The 20,034-nt window shown below is 59.8% G+C and overlaps 1 protein-coding gene across 12 annotated transcripts in view; it reads left to right on the plus strand.

Moving 5' to 3' along the window:
• The first annotated feature begins 1,574 nt into the window (after positions 1-1,574).
• PTPRS (protein tyrosine phosphatase receptor type S) overlaps positions 1,575-20,034 on the plus strand; it is a 139,037-nt gene continuing 120,577 nt past the window's right edge. For 7 of the 12 annotated variants that reach the window (XM_062595962.1, XM_062595968.1, XM_062595966.1 and 4 more), the window contains exon 1: positions 1,575-1,676. The gene's annotated coding sequence lies outside the window, so the exon portion shown is untranslated. Of the gene's footprint in view, positions 1,677-4,143; positions 4,227-12,516; positions 12,551-20,034 lie in introns of those variants that run through there. The other 5 variants (XM_062595973.1, XM_062595972.1, XM_062595963.1 and 2 more) reach the window with 4 other exon arrangements.

The raw sequence follows: 20,034 nt of genomic DNA on the forward strand, positions 1-20,034 counted from the left end.
CTATGAGTTCCTATGGGTCCCCATGAGCTCCTTTGGCTCCTGTAAATCCATACGGACCCCTATGAGCTCCTTTGGCCCCCATGGGTCCCTGCAGCCCTCTATGAACTGCTCTAGGCTCCTACGGACACCTATGAACTCCTTCAGGTCCCTCTGGGCTCCTACGAGCTCCTCTGGGCTCCTATGGATGCCTTTGAGTCCATATGGGCTCCTAGCGAGCCCACAGGCCCCTGTGGGTCTCTGTGGGCTCTGTATGGGGCAGCCATCGCCCAACAACTGTGACAACCTGCAGTCCAGAGAAATCCAGAATTTCGGATTTCAGTGGGAGGACGTGAAGGAGAGAGAAAGGAGAAATGATCCTTCCCATGGAATAACTACCCCTTTCAGTAGTCTAATTTTTCTAAATATTCCAGAGCCCTGAAGTCATTTTTAACCTAAACAACCCCAAAACTATTCAACCGAAAGCCCCAAAATGAGACATTTTGGTTATGTCAAACCTGGGTTGAACTTCTTTTTCCGAATTGGGCAGAGGGCACTTAGAGCTCCTCTTCCGGCCGACGTCCAGCGAGTGTTACGGAGCAGGCGGCGCGTCAGGGAAGCTCACGGAGCGGCAGATGCGGCGCCGCAGCATCCCGGGGTGCCGAGTTGCTGCACCGCCGGCGGGGAGGAGAAAGGGGAATAGCAAGGGTGGCGGGACAAACGCTTCTGGAGACCTTGGAAATAGCAAATATGCAGAATATTGATGCCATATTGAAATACGTAAGTATATTGAATATGAGAAATATACCAAATATCAGAAATACCTTGAGTATCAGTAAAACATGGAAAGGGGAAAACACGTTGAATACATGGAACACACTGCGCGTAGCAAATACGTTGATTAGGAGAAATACATTGACCATTGATAATCCATCGAACGGGGGAAGGTACCGGAGCCCGGTGACGCGTGGAACACGCGAACACGGCGAACGTGGGAGATGAACGGAATATTGGGAATATACTGAAGAGGGGAAATGCACGTGGGAAACATACTGAATATGAGGGATATGTTGAGTAAGACACATGCGTCGAGTAAGAGGAATAGGTTCAACGCCAGTAACACACCGAATGAGGGAAATGGGCGGAATATTGGTAATATACTGAATTTTGGAAATATGTGGAATACGAGAAATAGATTCAGTATGGGAAATATGTGGAATATCGGCAAAATATTGACGGTGGGGGAGACACGGGGAAGGAGCGAGGCCGCGCGGGCGGCGGGGGCGGCTCCGCGCCCGCGCGGCCTCGCGCCTCCGCGGCCACGTGCGCGGCGCCCGCGGCGCCTTTAAGCCGGGCGGCCCCGCCCCCGGGAGCGCGGCGGCGGCGGCGCGCGGCCCCATTGGCGACGCGCGGCCCCGCCCCGCCCCGCCCCCGCGGTGACGTCGGCCGCACCCCGCGCCCGCGGCGGGGGCCCGCCCCGCGGTGACGTCAGGCGGCGGCGGCTCGGGGAATGACATCACCCGCGCGAGCGGCCGGCGGCGGGCGGGAGCTCGCGCCGCAGTGTCCCCGCGCCGCGGCCCCAGCGCAGCCGCCGGGCGGAGGGCGGAGGCGGGCGGAGGCGGAGGAGGAGGGCGGCCGCGGCCGCGGCCCTTCCGCGCCCCTCCGCCGGCCGGCATGGGAGCGGGCGGCCGCGCCGCCAGGTACGGCGGGGGCGCGCTATAGCGGGGGCGCAGGTGGAGCGGGAGGGGGGGGGGCGCGTTGCGCGCTGCAGCGCGGTGTCGCGGCGCTGGGCAGCCGCGTTATAGCGGGGAGGGGTGCGGGCGGGCTGCCTGGGGAGCGCCGCGCTGTAACGCGGGGCGGGGAGGGGGCGCGGTGTAGCGGCGCCGCACGGCGGAGGAGGTGCGGGCGGGCGGAGGGGGCGCGTTATAGCGGGGGGCGCAGCGGAGGGGTGCGGGCAGGGTGCGCTGGGGTCACGTTGTGCGTGGGAGGGCGGGTTGCGCCGGGAGGAGGCGGGGGGCGCGTTGTAGCGGGGTGGGGGGCGCCGGGGAGGGGCGGGGGCCGCTGCACGGGGGAGGCGCGTTGCAGCGGCGATGCGCGCGGGGTCGGTGCAGCAGGGGAGCGCGGGGCGGGGGGAGGCGGCGCGGTATACCGGGGAGGCGTTTTGCAGCGTGGAGGAGGGGAGGGGGCCGGGGTGCGCCCTGCCCCGCTGCGCGCCGGCCGCGGTGCTGGTACCCGGGGCGGGTGCTGAGCTCCGTGCTCCGTCCCGGCTCCCGGGCGCAGTCTGCGCTCCGGTTTTGGTACCCGGCATCGCTCCGGGATCGGCACCCGGGATGCGGTCGGGGCTGCGCGCCGGTGCCGGCACCCCGGGGCGCGCCTTGTGCTCCGGCGCTGGCACCCGGGATGCGATCCGTGCTGCGTCCCGTGCTGCGAGACCGGCACCTGGATGCGCCCCGCGGGCTGCCGCCCGTCTCCCCTCCCCGGGAAGCCGCCGCCTTTCCGGCAGGAGCAGCCGCGTCCCCGCCGCGCCCCTCGCTGGGCAGCTCCGGCCCCCCGGCCCCGTGGGGACGCGGACCCCGTCTGCGGGAGCGGGCGGGGGGGGGGCGGCCTTTTCCACAGGCTGCGGTTTGGGGAGGGGGGCGGCTGGCTCCCCCCACCGCGGGGCACCAAGGGCCCCCCTGCCCGGTGCAGGTGCCGCTCGGCCGAGCTCTCCCGGGACCGCTTGGAGCCGCCGCGGGGCCCCGGTTGCGGCTCGGGGCTCAGAGCCGCCGCGATCCGGGGCAGAAATGGCGCTTCCCCGGGAGCGGGAACGCTGCGGGAACGGAGGCTCCTCCGCCTCGCCGGGCCCGCGCCCGGCGGAGCCGCGCTGGGACGAGCCGCCGGACCTCCCCCCTCGGGGCGACGCCGGGGTCCCCGGGCGGATTTGGCCGCGCTCGTCACCGAGTTCTGCTCAAGCGAATCCGTTTGTCCCAAGCAGCCAAATCCTAAGTTTTATTTATTAATTTATTTATTTTGGATAAAGCGTGCTTTGCGGGTGCCGCGGGGAGCGGGAGCTCGCCCTGCGGCCGTGGGGCGTGCTTGTCCCCCGGGGGACCCGAGGGCCTTATTCCCCCCTCGCGGGGGGCTCGGAGGAGAGCCGTCGGTGGAGAAGGCTGGAGGGTGCCCGCGCGCGCCTCGCTTGCGCCGGCCGAGATCGGGCCCTCGTGCCGGGGCCGGGGGGGAAAGCACCGTTCCTCCTGCTTGCTTGATTAGTGGAAGCTGTTAATTGTTCCCTGCCAGATTGACTTATAAATTAACGGGTTTGCTGGCGCTCTCCTCCTCCTTCCTGCGCGTGCTGAGGGCCCGTATTTCAAATGGGAAGAGTCATAAATACTTTGAGTAATGCAAGAGAAGCTTCCAGTTGAGTCGGTGCCATGAGCAGCGCGGAGGGACGCCCGCTCGCGCGCGGGGGGGAAGGAGCAGTGGGCGCGCGGGGCGGAGGGAGAAGCATCCCGCGCCCGAGAGCGATGCGCGGGCGACGGGTCTCCATCGCGGGGGCCCTCTCTTTGGGAGCCCGCGGGTCCTCCTCGCCCTCCGCGTTGGACCCCGCGGTGGAGCTGGCGCGCGGCGGCTGTAGCAGCCCGAGCGGGGCGTCCCCCCGGCGTCTCGGGGCGTCCCCCCGGCACCTTGCCCCCCTGCCCCGAGGGAGCAGGTTCTGCCTTCTGCATCAGAGTAACTTGCATGTGACGCCTTTCCTAAGAGCAAAGGCGCCTTTTCCTCTTCTCCTTTCTTTTTTTTTTCTTCCCCCCCCCCCCCCCCCCCCCCGAGATGTGAATTCTTCTATGGAAAAGAGCCTTATTTCTGCTGCCGTTAGCCGGGGAGAGGGGAGGGAGCCAGGGCGAAGAGCTGCCTGGTGCCCGGCTGGGTGGGGCGGTGGAGCAGGCGGCACGGGAAGCCGAGGCTTGGCGCTCTCCAGGAGCTTCCCACCCAGCTCCCGGGCTTGTTAGAGCGAGTCGGAGTAGTAAGCGCACGGCGAACTGTTTATCCACTTTTCCACGTGGCGTACGGAGCTGCGTGGGCGGCGAGTCGCTCTGATGGATGTGAAATGCTCTGCGTGGCCTGGCACTGCGGCTGGGTTGTATCGGAAGCCTCCCTGTTCCCAGCTGAAATAGTTCCTCTCTTGCATTGCAGAGATCGCGGAATTGCGAGTGTAGGATGCCGAGGTAAAGCGAAGCCAGATCTAACCCGGGTCAGTGCTGGCAGTGCGAGCTCTGGTAAGGAGAGAGGTTGTTCAGTTGCACTTTAAAAAAAGATTTTTAGGTGCTGTTAAGTAGTTTAATCCACCGTTTCTGAACTCTGAGCTTTAAATCTTACTATGCAAGTTGGTAAGAACATGCATATTCTTCATGACTCTCTTCCAAAAGAGGAAAATCTGCCAGTGACTTAAGTCAAATACTGTTGCCTGAACAGAGTAAAAAGCACGCCGAGCTCTGCTTCAAATAGTAATCCTTTCCCTCTGCCCAGCTGCTTCCATCTGAGAGTCTCTCTGCTTTCAGCTGCTAACGCAGAGATCCGCAGAAGCGGAGTCGGAGCCGTCGGGAATCCCGAGTGTTGGCCCCAGCTCGGCGACTTTGGGCAGGTCGCCTCCTTTGGCCCCCGCTCGCATCGTTTCCCCTCTCCAAACTACTTGCGCTATAGGAATCTTTTTTTTTTTTTTTTTTTTTTTTATGGTGTTTGCAAAGTGCTTGAGGTAACCAGGTGCTGGGAGTGGGTGAAGCTTGTGCCTATAGCAGTGTCGTTTTTAAAAATCGTGAATTTAAACTTGCGAGCCCCGAAGCGGTAAGACCGAAGCCAGGTTCCCTTCTACGCAGCTTATTGCGCGATGAGCCAAAACACTCTTAGCACGCTGTGCCTTGGCCTCTGCCTGCTCGCGCCTTCTCTTTGTGTTTGCTTTATAACTTGACTTGTATATACATATATATATTTTTTTCTTTGACATCACAGCCTTGCAAACTGTCCTTATTTATCTATTTATTTCCCCAACCCTTGAGCTCTTAAGCCCTCTGGACTTGTGGGCGGGTTACAGCGTAACGCGTTAGCCGGGGAGCAGCTCGGCGCGGCTCCGGGGCCGGCTCCGAGGTGCCGCCCGCGGCGCGGCACGGCCCGGCGCCGTGGCGGCTTGGGCTGCGCGCTTTGGGCGCCCTCGGCCGCGGTCGAGCCGTCTCTTAGGTCTCCCCCTTCGCGCCGTTAGTTGCTCGTTAGCAAAATGGGGTTGCAAATAATTCCGCGGCTCCGAGCCCGGAAGGGTCCGCTCTCGCGTTGGCGGTCCCGGCGGCTCGCGGTTGCCCCGGTTCCGCCTCCGCGCGGGCAGCAGAGGCGGCTCCCCGGGAGCCGGGGCCGTTCCGGAGCAGCTGCGGCTCTGTCGAAGGCGCCGGCTCGAGCTCGCATGAAATCCGAGCGGGTGCTGCTTCGGGCGCCGTGCAGGTTCTTCCTCCCGCTGCCCAAAGCGGAGGCAGGAGGAAGCCGAGGAGCTTCGAGGAGTCGTCGTCGTCGTCGTCCCTCGGGCTCTGCCGGCGGCCGCGCTCCGCGCCGGAGACCTCCCCGGCGGCTCCTTCCCTCCGAGTCGCCATCTTATTTTCCTTAAGCATTTATGTATAACCGTGCGCTAACCTATAAAAATTAGTTTAGGATGGCTGCCAAGAAAATCTCTGCAGCGCCTTGTGGGTAACTCCCTGCGAATTACCATAAAAGCTGTAGTGCCGAGGCTGCTCGCGGCGGCCGCGAGGATGCCGCTCGTAGTGCTCGGTATTTAACATTCAGGTGAACGTGCGACGCCTCCGCGGCCGCCTTGCAGCGGCTCGGGGCGTTTCGGGCTCCCGTGCCCCGCTGCGCCCTCTCTTGGGGTTTTTCTTGGTGCCTTCCTGCGTTTTTTTGGGGGTTCGGGCTGATTGCAAAATGCAACAGGTAGGAAAACGTGGAGTAGCCGCGCTCGGAGGGAGAGCGGCTCCTGACAGCTTCCTCCCAGGAGAGGCTCAGCTCCTGCTTGCAGGCTGCCGGCAGCAGAGTTTCACCGCGGGGAGAAGCGGCTCCCGTCGCCCTTACCCTCCTCGTCCTGCGGCGTCCCGCTCCCTTGCTCCTGCGCCGCCGAGGCTCTCCGCGCAAGCGCCCCGCTTGGCTACGCGCATTTGCAAATGCAAAGTGCGTGTCCAGAGGCCGGCGAACGCGGGTGAAGCAGGTTCGAACGGGCTTCCCCGGAGCCGCCGCCTTTCCTCCGGAGCGGGAAGCCGAGGGCCGGGCTCGGCCGCGAGCCGCTGGAGCGGTGCCGGCCTCGAAGCGATGGATCGTTTCATTTCAACCTTCCTGCGATGTAATATTAATCGCGGTGTCGGCGCCCCGCCTTCGTTACAGCTTCCCGATAAACATCTCTAATCGGCGCGCCATCTCGCCGCCCCGGGGTGATGGAGCCGGAGCTTCGGAGCTGGGAGCGGGTGTGCCGGTGGTGTGTCCCTGCGCGCGCGGCGAGCTGCTCGCCAGGCTGGGAAATAAAGCAATAAACAAATTATTGTTATTACAGTTATTCCCCCCCCCGTCCCGGGCTGTTGGTGGTGTTTATAAGCGGCCGTTTCTGTTCGGGGCTGCGAGACGGTGGCGGGTAGGATGCAACCCGGCGTCCCCGCTGCGTGCGTCCAGGAGCCGGCGGCGTTTCCTCCCTGGGAAGCTCCCGCTGAGCACAAATGGGATTTGAGCCCAATCGGGCGTTTGCGTTCCCTCTCCTGCCCCGGATGGGACAGGGAGCCGGCGGAGGCCTCCGCCGCGAGCCGACGTCTCGGCCGGCCCGAGCTTCCCGGTCGTCTTTGTTCCCCTCCGGGTCCTGGGACGTGCAGCATGTTTCTGTCCTGCTGCAAAACTTGCCAGCGGGAGGAAAGCCTCCCGGAGCGGGGGAACCTGGACAATCCCGGGCAGCTCGCGCGGCCCCGCTGCTGTTTCGCGGTGTAAATCTTGCCTCCGTTTTAAAATCTCCGCTTGGCCCCGTGCGGAGGATGCCCGGGCAGCGCCGGAGCTTCCCCGCTGCCCCCTCGCTCCACGCGCCTGAGAGCCTGGGCGACGGGAAGGGCCTGTCGCGCGACGCCGAGCCAGAAGATTTCTCTCTTCCAGGAGCCCAACGTGAAATCCGGCAATGGCAAAAGCAAAGATTGGAGGAAAACCTCAGGGAGGTTCCTTAAGAAAAGGAAAAGACAGAGCCGGGCTGTAATTCGGCCGTGATTCTGGTAACCGGATCTCCCAGCCGGGTGCTTTGTTCTTGCCTTACCCTCGGCTTGCTTTCTTTTTTTTCTTTTTTTCCTCCGATGCCTCGGAGCATCCCTCCGCGGCACCTCCGCCTCGCGTCCTCCGTCCTGCCCCGTGGGAGCCTGGCGGCTCACCCCGCGTCCCGCTGCCTTGCCAGTGGGATTTCCCGGGCAGCGTCCGAGCATCCGCGGGGCTCTTTGCTGAGCAAAATTAAGTCGCTGCTCTTAACTTGGATCTCTTTCTTTTCTTTTTTTTTTCTCCCCAAATTTGCTTTATTTTCAAGCCACTATTTTCCTGCTATTTTTTTTTTTAATGAATTGCATCCCCCAAACCTTGCATATTTAAATAATCACTGGGCTCGGGGCGGAGGGGGTTATTGAAGCTGCAAGGAGGCCTTCCCGCTTCCCGGCGAGCTCGGCTGGAGGCGGCAGCGTCGAACGGAGCGACCTGCCGCTACCGGGAGCAGAAGTGCCCGTTGCGGAGGGACGGGCGCTTTGCAGCCGGCCAGCGCCCGCCCCGGAGCCGTTAAATCCTCCCGGAGTGAGTTTGAGCAGAACGGGAGTAAGCGGCAAAGCAACGCGGCGGCGCGCGCCGGGGAAGGAGGCGAGCGGGCGGCGAGCAGACGGCAGCGCCGGCGCGTGGGGGAAGCTGCCGGGATGGAGGTGGCGGCAGGAATGCCGGGAACAGCCTGTCCGGGAAGCGGGAGCCGGCAGCGGGGACGCACCGCTCCGCTCCGTGCCAAGCGGCCCCCTCTCCTGCTGCGCTCGGCTCTCCCCCGGCCTTCCCGGCTGCCGCCGGATCCGCCTCCTCCCGGGAAGCCGTGGGAAACCGTTGGCAGAGCTCCGGAGCCGGGGGAGCGGGAGCTTCCCGGGCTGGCGGCCGGAGCGCTTCCACCCGGGAAAGGCAGGTATGCTCCGGCTCCGGCGGGTGCCCGCGGCGTGCCTCCGGGAGAGCGCCGGCAGCGCCGCAGCCCCGTGTCCCTTTGGGAGCGGGGATCGGAAGCGGAGAGCTCCGGAGCGCCGGCGTCGCTTCACCGCTCGAAGCCCGCCTGCCCCGGGCCGGGGGGAACCGGCATCCGAACCGCCGCCGGCATCCGGCTCCGCCACCCTTGGGCGCTCGGGCTCTTCCGTCCGGGAGCGGCCTCCGGAGCTGCGGCCCGTCGGGATCGCGCGGTTTGGGGCCTTCTGCTGAGCTCCGGCCGCGTGTTTTGGGAAGTTTCTCCCCTTTTGCGTCTTCGGGTGGGTTTGGGGCAGGCGCTTTCCCCTAAGCCGTGCTTAGGCTTGGCGCCGGTCCCGGGGACGGCACGAAGAGGCCGCGTGTCCCTACAGGATGCCGAGCGGCTTTTTTCTCTCCTCCTTTTTTTCACTTCCTTACCTAAATTAAGAAAAGAAAACGATACAGGGTTTGGGCTTCGCTCTCCCGCGGGGCGAAGCCTTTTCGCTCCCGGGCCGGCAGCGGCGCCGGAGCCGCTCGCTCGCCGCTCTTCCTGCTCGCTCTGAGCCTCTCGTCCGTCCGTACTGTGTGCACCTTGCTACCCCCCCAGCAGAAAATTTCGTTGCGAATCCTCAGCGCATCCGTTCCGGTCCGCGCGGGTCTCGTGGCTTCGGGATCCGGCGGGAGCAGAGGCCGCTGGCGGGCAGAGCACGCTCCCGCGGGAGCCGTGCTGGGGAGGAGAAGTGCGTTGCAAGGCGCCCGCTGCCCTTCTCCCTGTCCGAACATCTCCTGGAAGCTCCCAGTGACCTGCACGGGGCCGTTCAGTGCAGAAGTGCTGCCGGCGCAGTGGAAAAAACCCTTTTCCTGGTTTTCCGCCTCCGAAGCGCAAGCCGGAGGCTCGGAGCACGCTTTGCCCAGCGTGGAGAAAGGGGCCGAAAGCCGCTTCTCGCCTGCGCGGCGCCCAGGGTGCGCGAGCCCTGTCCTGCTGCCTCCGTCCCCTGGATCTGAGGGTTTAATGCATCTTGCTGTTGAAAAATAAATAGCTGGTTATTGCGGGCCGAGGAGGCAAACGACTCGCCAGGGCAGCGATTTCCTCCGTCATCCTGCATGCTGCACCAGGGAGAAACTAATAAAGCCCCTGCCAGGCCCAGAAGCCGTTTGTTAAAGCCAGCGGTAACGACGGCAGCATCGAGTTCCCGTTTCCGGCGGCAGCAGCGGGAAGGAGGGAGCGGAGGAAGGTGCTGCTCCTTATCCGGCTCTGCGCTCGTCCTAGATGCAGCAAGCTGCCCTTGCTTCCTTCTGTTTTTTTTTTTTTTTTTTTTTTTTTTTACATACTAAAGGTTTACTAAATGGAATTAAATACTGTGAAACTTTAACGTAATTAGATGGGAAAGGAGGAGAGGGGGGAAAAAAACCCCTCCAAACTGTAAAGCATCCCCTTCGGGAAACTACTAGCCTCCGCGCCTCCTTATCTTAATGATTTTCGTAGTTTAGCTGAACGCAGAGATAACGGATCTGATGGACCTTTACGGCGCTGACTTTGGATTTAAGGGGGGCCGCGGCGGCAGGAGCGCCCGGAGCCGAGCGCCGCGGGAGCCGCCGCGCGTCCGCGCCGAGCGCTGCCTCCGGCCGACCCGCCGTTCCCGCGCGGGGCTCCGGGAGCCGCAAAGCCGGGATCATCTGCCTTAAGCGGGTCGCGCCGAGGCGGGATCAGCGAAACCGCCTCGCAGCTTCCTTGCATTACCGAGCAGATTGAGGGACTTAGAGAGCAAATTTAATAAATATCCCGCCGATACTGCTCGGCGGGAGGGGGGACGGGGCCAGCGGGACGCGGTGCCGGGCGAAAGGCCGAGCGTTGGGGCCGCGGGTCCTCGGAGGAGCCTCGGGCTTCCCCGGGGGGCTGCCGCTGCGAATCCCTCCCCCCCTCTCCGGGCCCGTCCCAGGGCCGGCTGGCTGCCGCCCTCGCGCACCTTCCCGAGCGGAGGGTGCGGGGAAGGCGCCTGGCGCGGCTTTGTCCGCGGCAGGACCCCCTGCCTGCTGGAAAAACGCTCGGTTTAGCAGAAACGTGTGACCTCTTGCTAACCCCCTTCCCTCTCCGCTCTCCTTCTGCGAGGCTTTTATTTTTTTTTTTAAAGGAAAAAAAAAGATAGGGAAAAAAAAAAGCCCACGCTGGGGCCAGTCCAAGGAGGGCGAGAGCTGGGGACCGTATCATTAAAATGCTAAAAATGAGCATGCTGAAAATGGACACAATTGGGTATTTAAAGCGGCGAATGAAAAGAGCGTGTGTTAGCGGGCTGGCGGTGAGCTGGTCTCCCAGCTCCCCCGGAAAATACGCGCTCGAGCCGCCGCCGTCGGCTCGGGAAAGGGGCTGGGGGGCCGGCGCGGGGCTCGGCGCGCAGCGTCGCTCGTGGCTGCTTAAAACCTCCTTTCCGCCGCGCTCTGCCTTTCGCCGGGGGGAACCTGCTTTTTGAGCCGTGCCCGAGCACGGCTTTGCTCCATCCCGGCTTGTCCTGGGAGGGTTGGTTGGTTTATTTTTTGCAGGAGCAAAGGCAGCGCGGCCGGTTACTCGCAGGCATCGCGCGGGTGCAGCGGGATCGGCGCGGGTGCAAAACGCCCCTAAAATGTCTCCTAGGGCAAGTATTAACCGCCAGGCTGGGCTCGGCTCCAGCACGCGGGAACGGATGGAGCAGACGCTTAATGGGGAAATCAGCCGCCTCCGAGCGCTCGGCAGAGCCCGGCTCCGCGCTGCCCTCGGCGCCCCGCTCGCGGGGAGCCCCAGCGCGCCGGCTTTTAAACCCAAGCAGGATTTTCTGGATTTTATTTTCTTTCCTCCCCACTGCTCCCCCCCCCCTTTTCCCGTGCCGTATCGATTGGCTGCCAGCCGCTCCGGAGGGGAAACTTCACCCCGCCTCCCCGCGCGCTCGGATGTCAGGTTGGCAAGAAAATTCCCATCTGTTTTCAATCTGGATCCCCGCTCCCATGCGCGAGCCTCTCTCCTCCGCGCGCTGGCTGCCCCGCTCCCAGCCCCCACCGCTGGCAGGCCCTGCCTCGGAGACGCTTCTCGCTCTGTTTAGTTAATTATTTATTTATTTTTCTTCTAAAAAAGTCCGTGGCCTCCTTTGCCCCCCTCCTCCCCTGTGCGGCCCCCTCCTGCCGAGAGCCTCCCGGCCGTGCTCCGGCTTTGCAACGCAGAGCTGTCACAAAATAGCCTAAAAAATAGTTAATAAAAAAAACACGCTATGTGCACACACAAACTGTAGCAAAATAGGGGAGGGGAGGAATTTTGGTGCAATTTGATTTTTGTTCGTTCGTTTCTTCTGGGGGAGGTTTGTTTACTTCCAGCTTCTTGGTACGATTTGGAAAAACGCGAGCACGGAGCGTTTTGCTCCTGCTCGGAGATAACCGAGCTGCTCGGAAATCCCACGCGGAGGCTCCGCGGAGAGGTACGCGCAGCAGCCTCCGCTGCGAGGGCTCTGCGTGGCGTGGAAAATAAACGAAGCAAGTTGCGGGGCTTTTCGTTGGTGGCGGGTCTCGCTGGGGGGGTTTGTGGGGCCGGCAGGGCAGGCCCAGGTTTGGGGAGGAACGGCCCTCGGACTGTGTTTGGGGGGCTCCAGGGGCAGGTTGGGGGAGGAATAGCACAAGGCCGAGGTTTGGGGGGCTGCAGGGCCACGTTTATGGGGGGGACAACCCTAGGACCAGGTTTGGGAGCCAGACGGGGGGATGCCTTACTCGAGACCCAGAGTTAGGGGACCTTAGAGCCAGGTTTGGAGATGACCAACCCTAGACCCATGCTTGGGGGACTCTAGGGCCAGATTTGTGGGAGAACAGCCCTAGACCCATATTTGAAGGGACTCTAGGGTCAGATTGGGGGAGAACAGCCCAAGACCCGGGTTTGGAGGTCTCTAGGGCCACGTTTATGGGGGGTGGGGGGGGATGACACAACCCAAGGGCCAGGTTTGGGGAACCCTAGGGCCAGACTGGGAGTGTGCGCGCAGGGGGGCAACTCCAGGCCCGGGTTGTGGGGCCTCTAGGGCCACGTTGGGCCGAGGGTGGGGGGGGGGGGAAAGAGACGAGCACCCCCAGGCGCAGGCTCGGGGCCCTCCCGGGGCGGCCCTCGGCGGGGGCCCCTCGCCCTCCTCCTCCTCCTCCTCCTCCTCGTCCTGCTGCTCGGGCTGCTCCGCCGCCCCCGGCCCGGGCCCCTCGCCCTCCCCTGCCGCCGCCATAGGCCCCGGCCCGGGCGAGCCCGGCTCCGCCCCGGCCCCTCCTCGCTCCGCGCCGGGGGGCGCGGGGGGCCCCGGGCGCTGCCGCCGCTGGGCCGGGCCGGGCCGGGCCGGGCCGGGCTGGGCCGCGCCGCCGCCGCCCCGCGTCCCCCCGCCGGGTAAGTGCCGCCGCCGCTAGAAACACCTCCCCCCCCCATTTAAATTTTCTCTTTTTTCACCCAAAGCCAAGCGCAGGGTGACGCCGCCACCCCCGGGGACCCCCCGCAACACGCGTCGAAACCGGGCCGGGGGCCCCGGCGGCTGCCCCCCGCCTGCCCTCCTTTCCCGTCCCCCCTCCGCGGGGAGCTTCGCAGGAGCAATCCTCTTTTTTATTTCCAACCCCCCCCCCCCCACCTTCCTTATTTTATTTTATTTTGAAAAACGAGACGAAGCGGCGGCGGTGTCCCGCGCGCCCCGCCGTGCCGCGGGCCCCGCTCTCGCCCGCTCCGCGCAGCAGGGCGGGAGAGCCCTGACTTTACTTCATTATCTTATTTTTTATACATATATATATATATTTTTTTTCCAAAAAAAAAGGACTAAGAGGCAGCGATGGTCCCCGGCCGCCCGCGTGCCGGGTAACGCGCGGGGTCTCGGCTCGCCCGCGGGGGCGAAGCCGCGGCGCCGCGCGGGGTTTTGGTTTTGCCGCGGGAGAAGCGTCCCCCTTCGCAAAGCTCCGGCTGCGGATCGGGCTGAAACGTGTGATTTCGGAAACGTGAAGGGGGAAGGGGGGAAACGCTCCATTTTGTTACGGGAGCTGCGTACGAGAAACGCCATACTTTACCGCTTCAGGATTTCTGTGTCTCTCTGACAAATACTATGTTCTAGGTAACTTTTTTTTTTTTTTCCTTCTTTTCTTCTTTTTTTTCATTGAGGCTCTAACTTTGAATTCTCAGCAGCTGGGCTGACTTGAGGAAATTCAAGGAAGGCTTGAAATTAAATTTAAATGTATATTGTTCATTGGTAGAGCACTGTCCTGCAGTTACGGAGGGGGGGAAATGTAAAGATTAAGCTGTTCGTTACTCTCTATGAAAAGTAGTTTCAAACATTAACATTATGGTTCATCTCAAAAAAAAGAAAAAGGGAAGGAGGGGAAAAAGGAAAAAAAGGTGACTTTTCTGCCCTATGCTTTGCATAGCTCTATCTATGGGTGTTTTGCTTCCCTTTCCCAAAAATGACAGTTAGCCGAGGAGAAATCACAAGTGATCCGTGCTGGGATCAGGGTAGCATCCATGGCAAAGTTGACTCACCCAAGCTCAGGAGCCACCTGCACGGCAGATGCCGGTGGTGGGTGCGCGACTGTCGCCCACCGACGGGCTGCGCCGGGGCTGTGAGCGCGCTTGGCAGCCCCGGCATCTTGCAAAGCTCACGTTTATTTACAAACTTCCACGTTTTTTTCTACTTTTTTTCCCTTAACTGAAGAGGGGAAAAAATCTACGAGCTAATCCAGTGTGTTTTTTTTTAACTGTTTCTTTGTGATTTGCTCCCTCTCTGCGGTCACACGTGCCGTAAAGAGGTACACTGTTGCGTAAAGAGGTGCCTCGCGCCGAGGAGAAGCGGAGCGGACGCTCGGCCTGGGTCCTTCTGCCGGTCGGAGTGGAAAGGAGGGCGGGGGGAGTGCGCCAGTGCCGCTGCACGACTTCCCCCGGCCACCAAAACCCAAAACAGTGATGTCCAGCGTTGTCGAAACCGGAGAAAACCCAGTTATGGGAGAGACGTGCATCATTTCTGGTGAGGTGCGGGCACCAAAACGAACCCTCGGAGAGCTCAGCGTGCAGCTCGAGAGGGAATTTAGTGCTAGGTACGAAATCCCTGCGGAGGTGACGGTTGCAGCAGGTATACGAGGAAATCCCTCATTACCCTGCAGAGCTGGAAAAGCAGGATATGGCGATTTGTTATGTTTCTTAACCTTGATCACAGGGAGAGTTTCGAACGCCCTCTTTTCCCTCCCTGTTGAATCTGGCCTGTAGGTACAAATTCTTCTGCAGAGCAGCTATTTCATGAGATTTAATCACTGAGGAGCGTGCCAGGAAAACAGCCTTGGGGGAACGGCAATCTGCCGGCTTCCTTGTCTGTAGAACGGGAAGGGTGATGCGTAACTCCTGTTGTAAAGCGTTCTAGGGTCTTCCAGTGAAAAGTGCTGATGTGTCACAAGTTGACTCTTTTGGCCAAAACCAGATGAGGCAAAAAAAGTCCGAAGAGTTTTGTCCATGTTCCCGCAGCTGCTCAACTGCTAGGCCAGGAATAGAAGTGATATCTCCAACCTCTGCTCGAGCATCCTTATCTGCCGTGGGTGAGTGCCGGCCAAAACAGAGCAGCCGTGCCTGTGTCACCCAGCCACGGCATAAAGGAAGAAGTTGCAGTTGCATGACCTTACCTTGCATACCTGTTTTTGGAGACTGCCCCGAATGGTACCAGGTGTAGGAGCAACAAGTTGTCCAACACTGGTGCCCGAAGAGTTGGATTGGAGCCACTTCTTCGTTTTGTTCACTCCCACGCAACCCTTGTGCAACCCCCGACTTTGTAGTTGCTGCCCATCTGGGCTGAATTTTAACCAGTCACATGGAGATGAAAGACGCTCTGTCCCATTACCACTTCCCCCAAGTCATCTCTTGCCCTGCTCTTGGAAGAGGTTTTGAACCCCAGGTGTGCTTTATCTCCATCTCTTAGCGGAGATCACAGCAAGACTTGTGGCAGTGAGGCCGTGTTAATCTTTTTACATTTGGATTTATTTCATGCTACGTTTGTGGGTGCGAAGAACGAACCAGGAAAATTAGGGACTGTGGAAGGTGTGAGATGTTGTGTTTGTGCATATGCTGATGGTGGGAAAAGCTGTGTTGGAAGCTCCCTTGAAGGAACGGCTGTCCTTCCAGAACTATTCTGTGGGAGTAATAACCGTTGCAATGCGTGAAACCTTCTGAATCAGGAGACTCTTGGGAGATGTTACAGCTGCGAGTGCGCAGGGGCTGATGTAGGGATGAGATCTATCAAGCAGAACCATTGCAGCACCTTTATTTTTTCCCATGCATGCTGTGTCGTTTCCATGGTGACTGGCACCTTAATTTTTCATGAGCCGGGGTGCGCTTGGGTGAGCTTGGGTTTTGGAGCAGCTCTTCTGCCCTGCCTTTCTATTTACAGAAAACTTTTTTGTGTGTTCATAAGGGCATGTTTGAATGTCTGCACACTGATTGACGTGCTCATTGCCAGGTAGGAAACACGTTGCAAAAATTCCTCGTTAAAAGTCTGCGCGGAGGTTTATTCTGGTGAGGAAGCCGCATCGTGCTCGGTTTCAGCATCAGCTCGCCAAGTTGCAGGATGACTCAACTTCTGATTTTGACTTGCTATCTGTTTATGATAAGGCAGGAAACAGCCTGTTGCAACTAATGGAATTGAGGCCAGTCCCCTGTTTATGGTAATTCTTAAATAGTTCATTTGGGCGTAATGCCTCCTTTTACAGTTGATTCTCTATTGCAAACAGATTTTCCGATAATGGCACCTGTGCCATTCAGATGGGATCATTATTATAATAGCCGCAAGTATTGTTGCAGAATCAGTGCGTGGAATTTATGTAGGATCGTTATAATGACAGAAGTAATGCCATAAATAAAGTGATGCTGTAATAGCAGCGCTAAACCTCTGTGTAACAGAGAAAATGACAAATAAAATTTCCCCTGGGCCTCGGCGCCTCGAGACGGCGCCGCGGAAAGCAGCGAGCGGGTTTTCCGCCGGCGGAGGAGGCGGGAGCGCGGCCGGCGAGGGCCGGGGCCGTCCCGCGCCGGTGTACGGCCGGGAGGCGAGCGCTCGCCCCGTGCTGCGGCGCCCGTACGGCTTGGGCGACCCGTTAGCGGGAGCCGCTGCGGAAAGCCGGCTTTGGAGAGCACGGCAAGCGAAAAGCCGTGGGATCGGGGCGTTGCTTTCGGGCGGCAGGCCGCCGGGGGTCGGTCCGGCTCCGCGCCGGCGGCGTGGCGGGGCTGATTTCCAGGCGGGACGTCTGCACGTGGGCGCACGTGCAGCCTGTGCCTGCGGCGCCGCGCTCGGACGGGCTGCGCCTGCTTGAGCGTCTCTTTTCCCCTCTCTGGGCTGAAAAACGTGGGAAAACTTGAAATTGCAGGTTTGGGGAATGAGGGTGGGGGCTGAGGCCGGGAGCTGCTCAGGAGCCCCTGGCCTGGGACGCTGGTGTGAAGAGCCTGCCCTAACACCGGAACCAATAGTGCCAACGACCCCAAACAGGGAAAAAAAAGAGAGAGGGGGGTACAAAATTGATGGGTTTGAAGAGGTTTTGAGGATTTGGCGTAGGTTTTAACCTCTCAGTCCTCCACCCAAATCCCCTTTTCTTTCTGTGAGCAAATCCCTGGCGATGGGTGCGTTGCCTTAAAGACCCGTCTTGCAGTCGGTTTAGCAAGCGCGGATAACCCAGATGGCTAATCTGGAGCGTGGTTTGGCTAGCAAAATCCTCCTGACGGGCGGCGAGGAGGATGCCGGGAAGCGGTTTGCAACAGTCGCATTTAAACAAAGTCGCTGCTAATGCTGCTTCAGCCGAGGGGCCAGAGCACAGATGTCTTGCTTGGAGTTGGATTTTTTTTTTCCCTCCCTAATAAAAATCCCTTTTTATTTTTCAGGAGCGACTGCTGCTTTGCCCCCCGCCTCGGGGCGAAGGGGCTCCTTATCCCCTCGCCGGGCTCAGATGTGCTGCGTTTTGCCGCCGGGGCGGCGGACCCTTGGCCAGGCAGTGGATTGCTGCGCTTTGGGCTCATTTTGCCCCGGGGGGCGATTGCTTTTTGGTGGTGGGCGCTGCCTTTGTGCGTGGACATCTGGTGCCAGGATTGCACTGCGCCCTCAGGGCTGGGGGCGCGGGAGGGTGATGGATTAGTGCGGCCGGAGGGCTGGGGGAAGGGCTAGGTAGGGTTTCAGCGCTTGCTGCAGGTACAGAGAGAATTTGGGGATTAAGGGCACTTTTCCCGCGCGCTGCAAAGAAGGGAGGACTTGGAGAGGGGGCTGAGAAGAAAATAAAAAATAGTCTTTCCAGTTTCCTCAAAGAAATCCCCTGTTGTTTGCTCTGTAAGGGAAATATATGTGTGTTTGGAGTAAGGGATCAAAAAAAATCCACAGCAAATCTGCTGCCGGTTTGCCCCCCGCCCCCCGCAGCTTTGCAGCCCTTGGGAATGGCAGCTGCCCGGTGCCTGGCTTCAGGGTCACTTGGCTCCTTCCCTGCTGCTTCCCACAGATCCAATAACCTTCTTCTCTCCCCAGACATCAGCTTAAATTAAAACTTTATCCTTTACTTAAGGAAGGCAGCAGCAGCCCCTCCCAGTGCTCTGTGTCAGGATCTGAGTAGTTTGCATGCGCCGTCCGTCCTTTCCTGTGCTCGCCAGATGTGCTGCACTGGGAGCCGGCAGCTTTTGAACCACTGGGGGATGAGGGGGGATGCCAAATACCTCCTGCCCTGATCTCCTTCAGTGAAAGAAGAGATTTTTTTTTTTTTTTTTTAAGAAAAGAAGCTTTTCCCAAAGGGCAGTCATTATAACATGCTTGTACCCTGGAGAGGGAAAAATTGTCATTTTTGTTTGGGGTTGGGACCAGCATCCCAGTGATATCACAGGCAGCATCGTGCTCGGTCCTTTCCCGGGCCCAGCAAGTGTGCACGCACGTGGGAGGAAATAGCAGCCGCCTGCGAGAGCCGGAGGCTTTGCGTAGCAGCCAGGGGCACCGGGACCTGGCCGAAACGGGGACCTCGAGGAACAGGCTCGCTGAAATCCAATCTCTGTCCCCGGATCAAATCCATGCACAAAAGATTTAATGTCGGCTGGCCTTGGCTTCTGGATGCATGGCCGCGGGGAGGGCTGCTCTGCTCGAGGCACGCTCAGGGCTTTAATTTGTGTTTTGGGGCTACGTGGTGTAAAATAGCCCTTCGTCAAGTCTCACGTGCAAATTTTCTTCCCCTTTCCAGCAGAAATCAAGGAAATTGGAAGTGGGGAGGAGGAGGAAATTCATGTGTAATGAAAGGACTGAGATGAATGAGGCAAGATTTGAGGGCCGCTGAGGGGTGTTGAAACGTTTGGACCGGAGGGATCTTTCATCTTTCTTTTTGTTGCTGTAACTGTAATGTTGAGACTGTTGAAATTCCTTTGAATCTGGATTTCTGCTCTGTGTTGAACAAAATGTTGGTTATGATAGTGTGGTAATGCAGCAGGTCTTGCCTCTGCAAGGTTTCTGAAGTTGGAAAGCCTTGAAATGTTGGGCTAGAAGAAGAAAAATTAGGGAAGAAGTGGCAAGTACCATCCTGGAAGTGCATTTATTTGAACTTTGGGGCAAAAGGAGGAAAAATTTAGGGGAAGGGGAGAGGAGGAGGGAAGGGAACTCGCTGTAAAAATGCACCCAGGGAAATGAACAGCTGCGTCATTTCGAATTACGTGAAATAGAAATTGCTTGAATTCAAAGAATTTTTTCTCCACCTTAGACCTGATGTTTGTGCTGGGGCTGGAGACTGCAACCCAAAGCGTGGAGGCAGAGGAGCTTGCAGAAAGGCAGGCTGCTCCTGGGGTTGCCACGTGGATTAACTCCTGCTGGAGATGGGTCCTGGTCCTCTCAGCCAGGAAGGCTCCAGTCTCCCATCCCAAGGCAGATATCAAGATCTTATGTTCTCCTACGAAATGCACTTGAGATATCCAAACTCAGCCGTCGGCCACCGTTTCCCCAGCATTAACAGATCTGGTGTCTTGGATGCTGCAAGGTGCCATAGGGAAGGGTTCCCCTGCCATCCTGGGCTGAGCCGGTCCCAGCTCAGGTCTTCTGCCAAGTGGGGGCTGCTTGGAGCCAGGAGGAAACTTCACCCAGACAACTAATTCCTCCAAAGTGTCTGCTTTGGGGGGCTGTTGGCCATGGCATGGCTGCACTAGATGAACCGTCATTGCCTCCAGCCTAATGTGTTTGGTGGTGCGGCGCTGGGCTCCCGGAGGGGAAGGAACTGCAGTCCGTTACCAGGAGCTCGTTTCTGTTAGCGAAGGTGGAGCGCCACAAGAAGCGCGCGCGCTCCGTACTGCCTGCGCCCGGCTCCGTGCTTGTGCGCCGTGAAACACGCTCGCCTGACAGCGCCTTCCGGAGCAATATCCCGAAATGAGTGATGGGACCACGCCATGCTTTATGCACTGCCCTGAGAGGTGGGAATGTGTAAATCGCACTGTCCAAATGATTTAGCCCCAGGTAGAGTTGTGATTCAAAATGAATTTCTATCCCTGCTTCTCCTTTGCATCGGGGCTGCAGTAACTGCTTGCTGTAAACCAGGAGAAAATTGCAGGAGCCCTGCGTCGGCTCCGGCGGCGCGGGGCCGGGGAGGAGGAGGCGTTGCCGCAGCCGCTTCCGTCCTGGTCCCTGCGTCCGACGGGTTGATGTGCAGGTGCCGGGATGCAGCTTTGCTGTCGATCCCTCTCCGCTTCTGTGCGGCTCACGTGAATCCTTGCTTAGCCCTGAGCTGCACGGCGCAGAGTTTCCATGAGGCTTAATAGGGAAGATGAGTGGCATGTTAAAAGTGGCTTTAGGTTTTATGCAAAGCCAATGATGCTTAAGCCGGCCAGTGGATTTTAGATTGTTCAGCAAGTTTCATTGGACA

The sequence above is a fragment of the Rhea pennata genome, chromosome 27, assembly GCF_028389875.1.
Source record: "Rhea pennata isolate bPtePen1 chromosome 27, bPtePen1.pri, whole genome shotgun sequence".
NCBI classification, from domain to species: domain Eukaryota; kingdom Metazoa; phylum Chordata; class Aves; order Rheiformes; family Rheidae; genus Rhea; species Rhea pennata.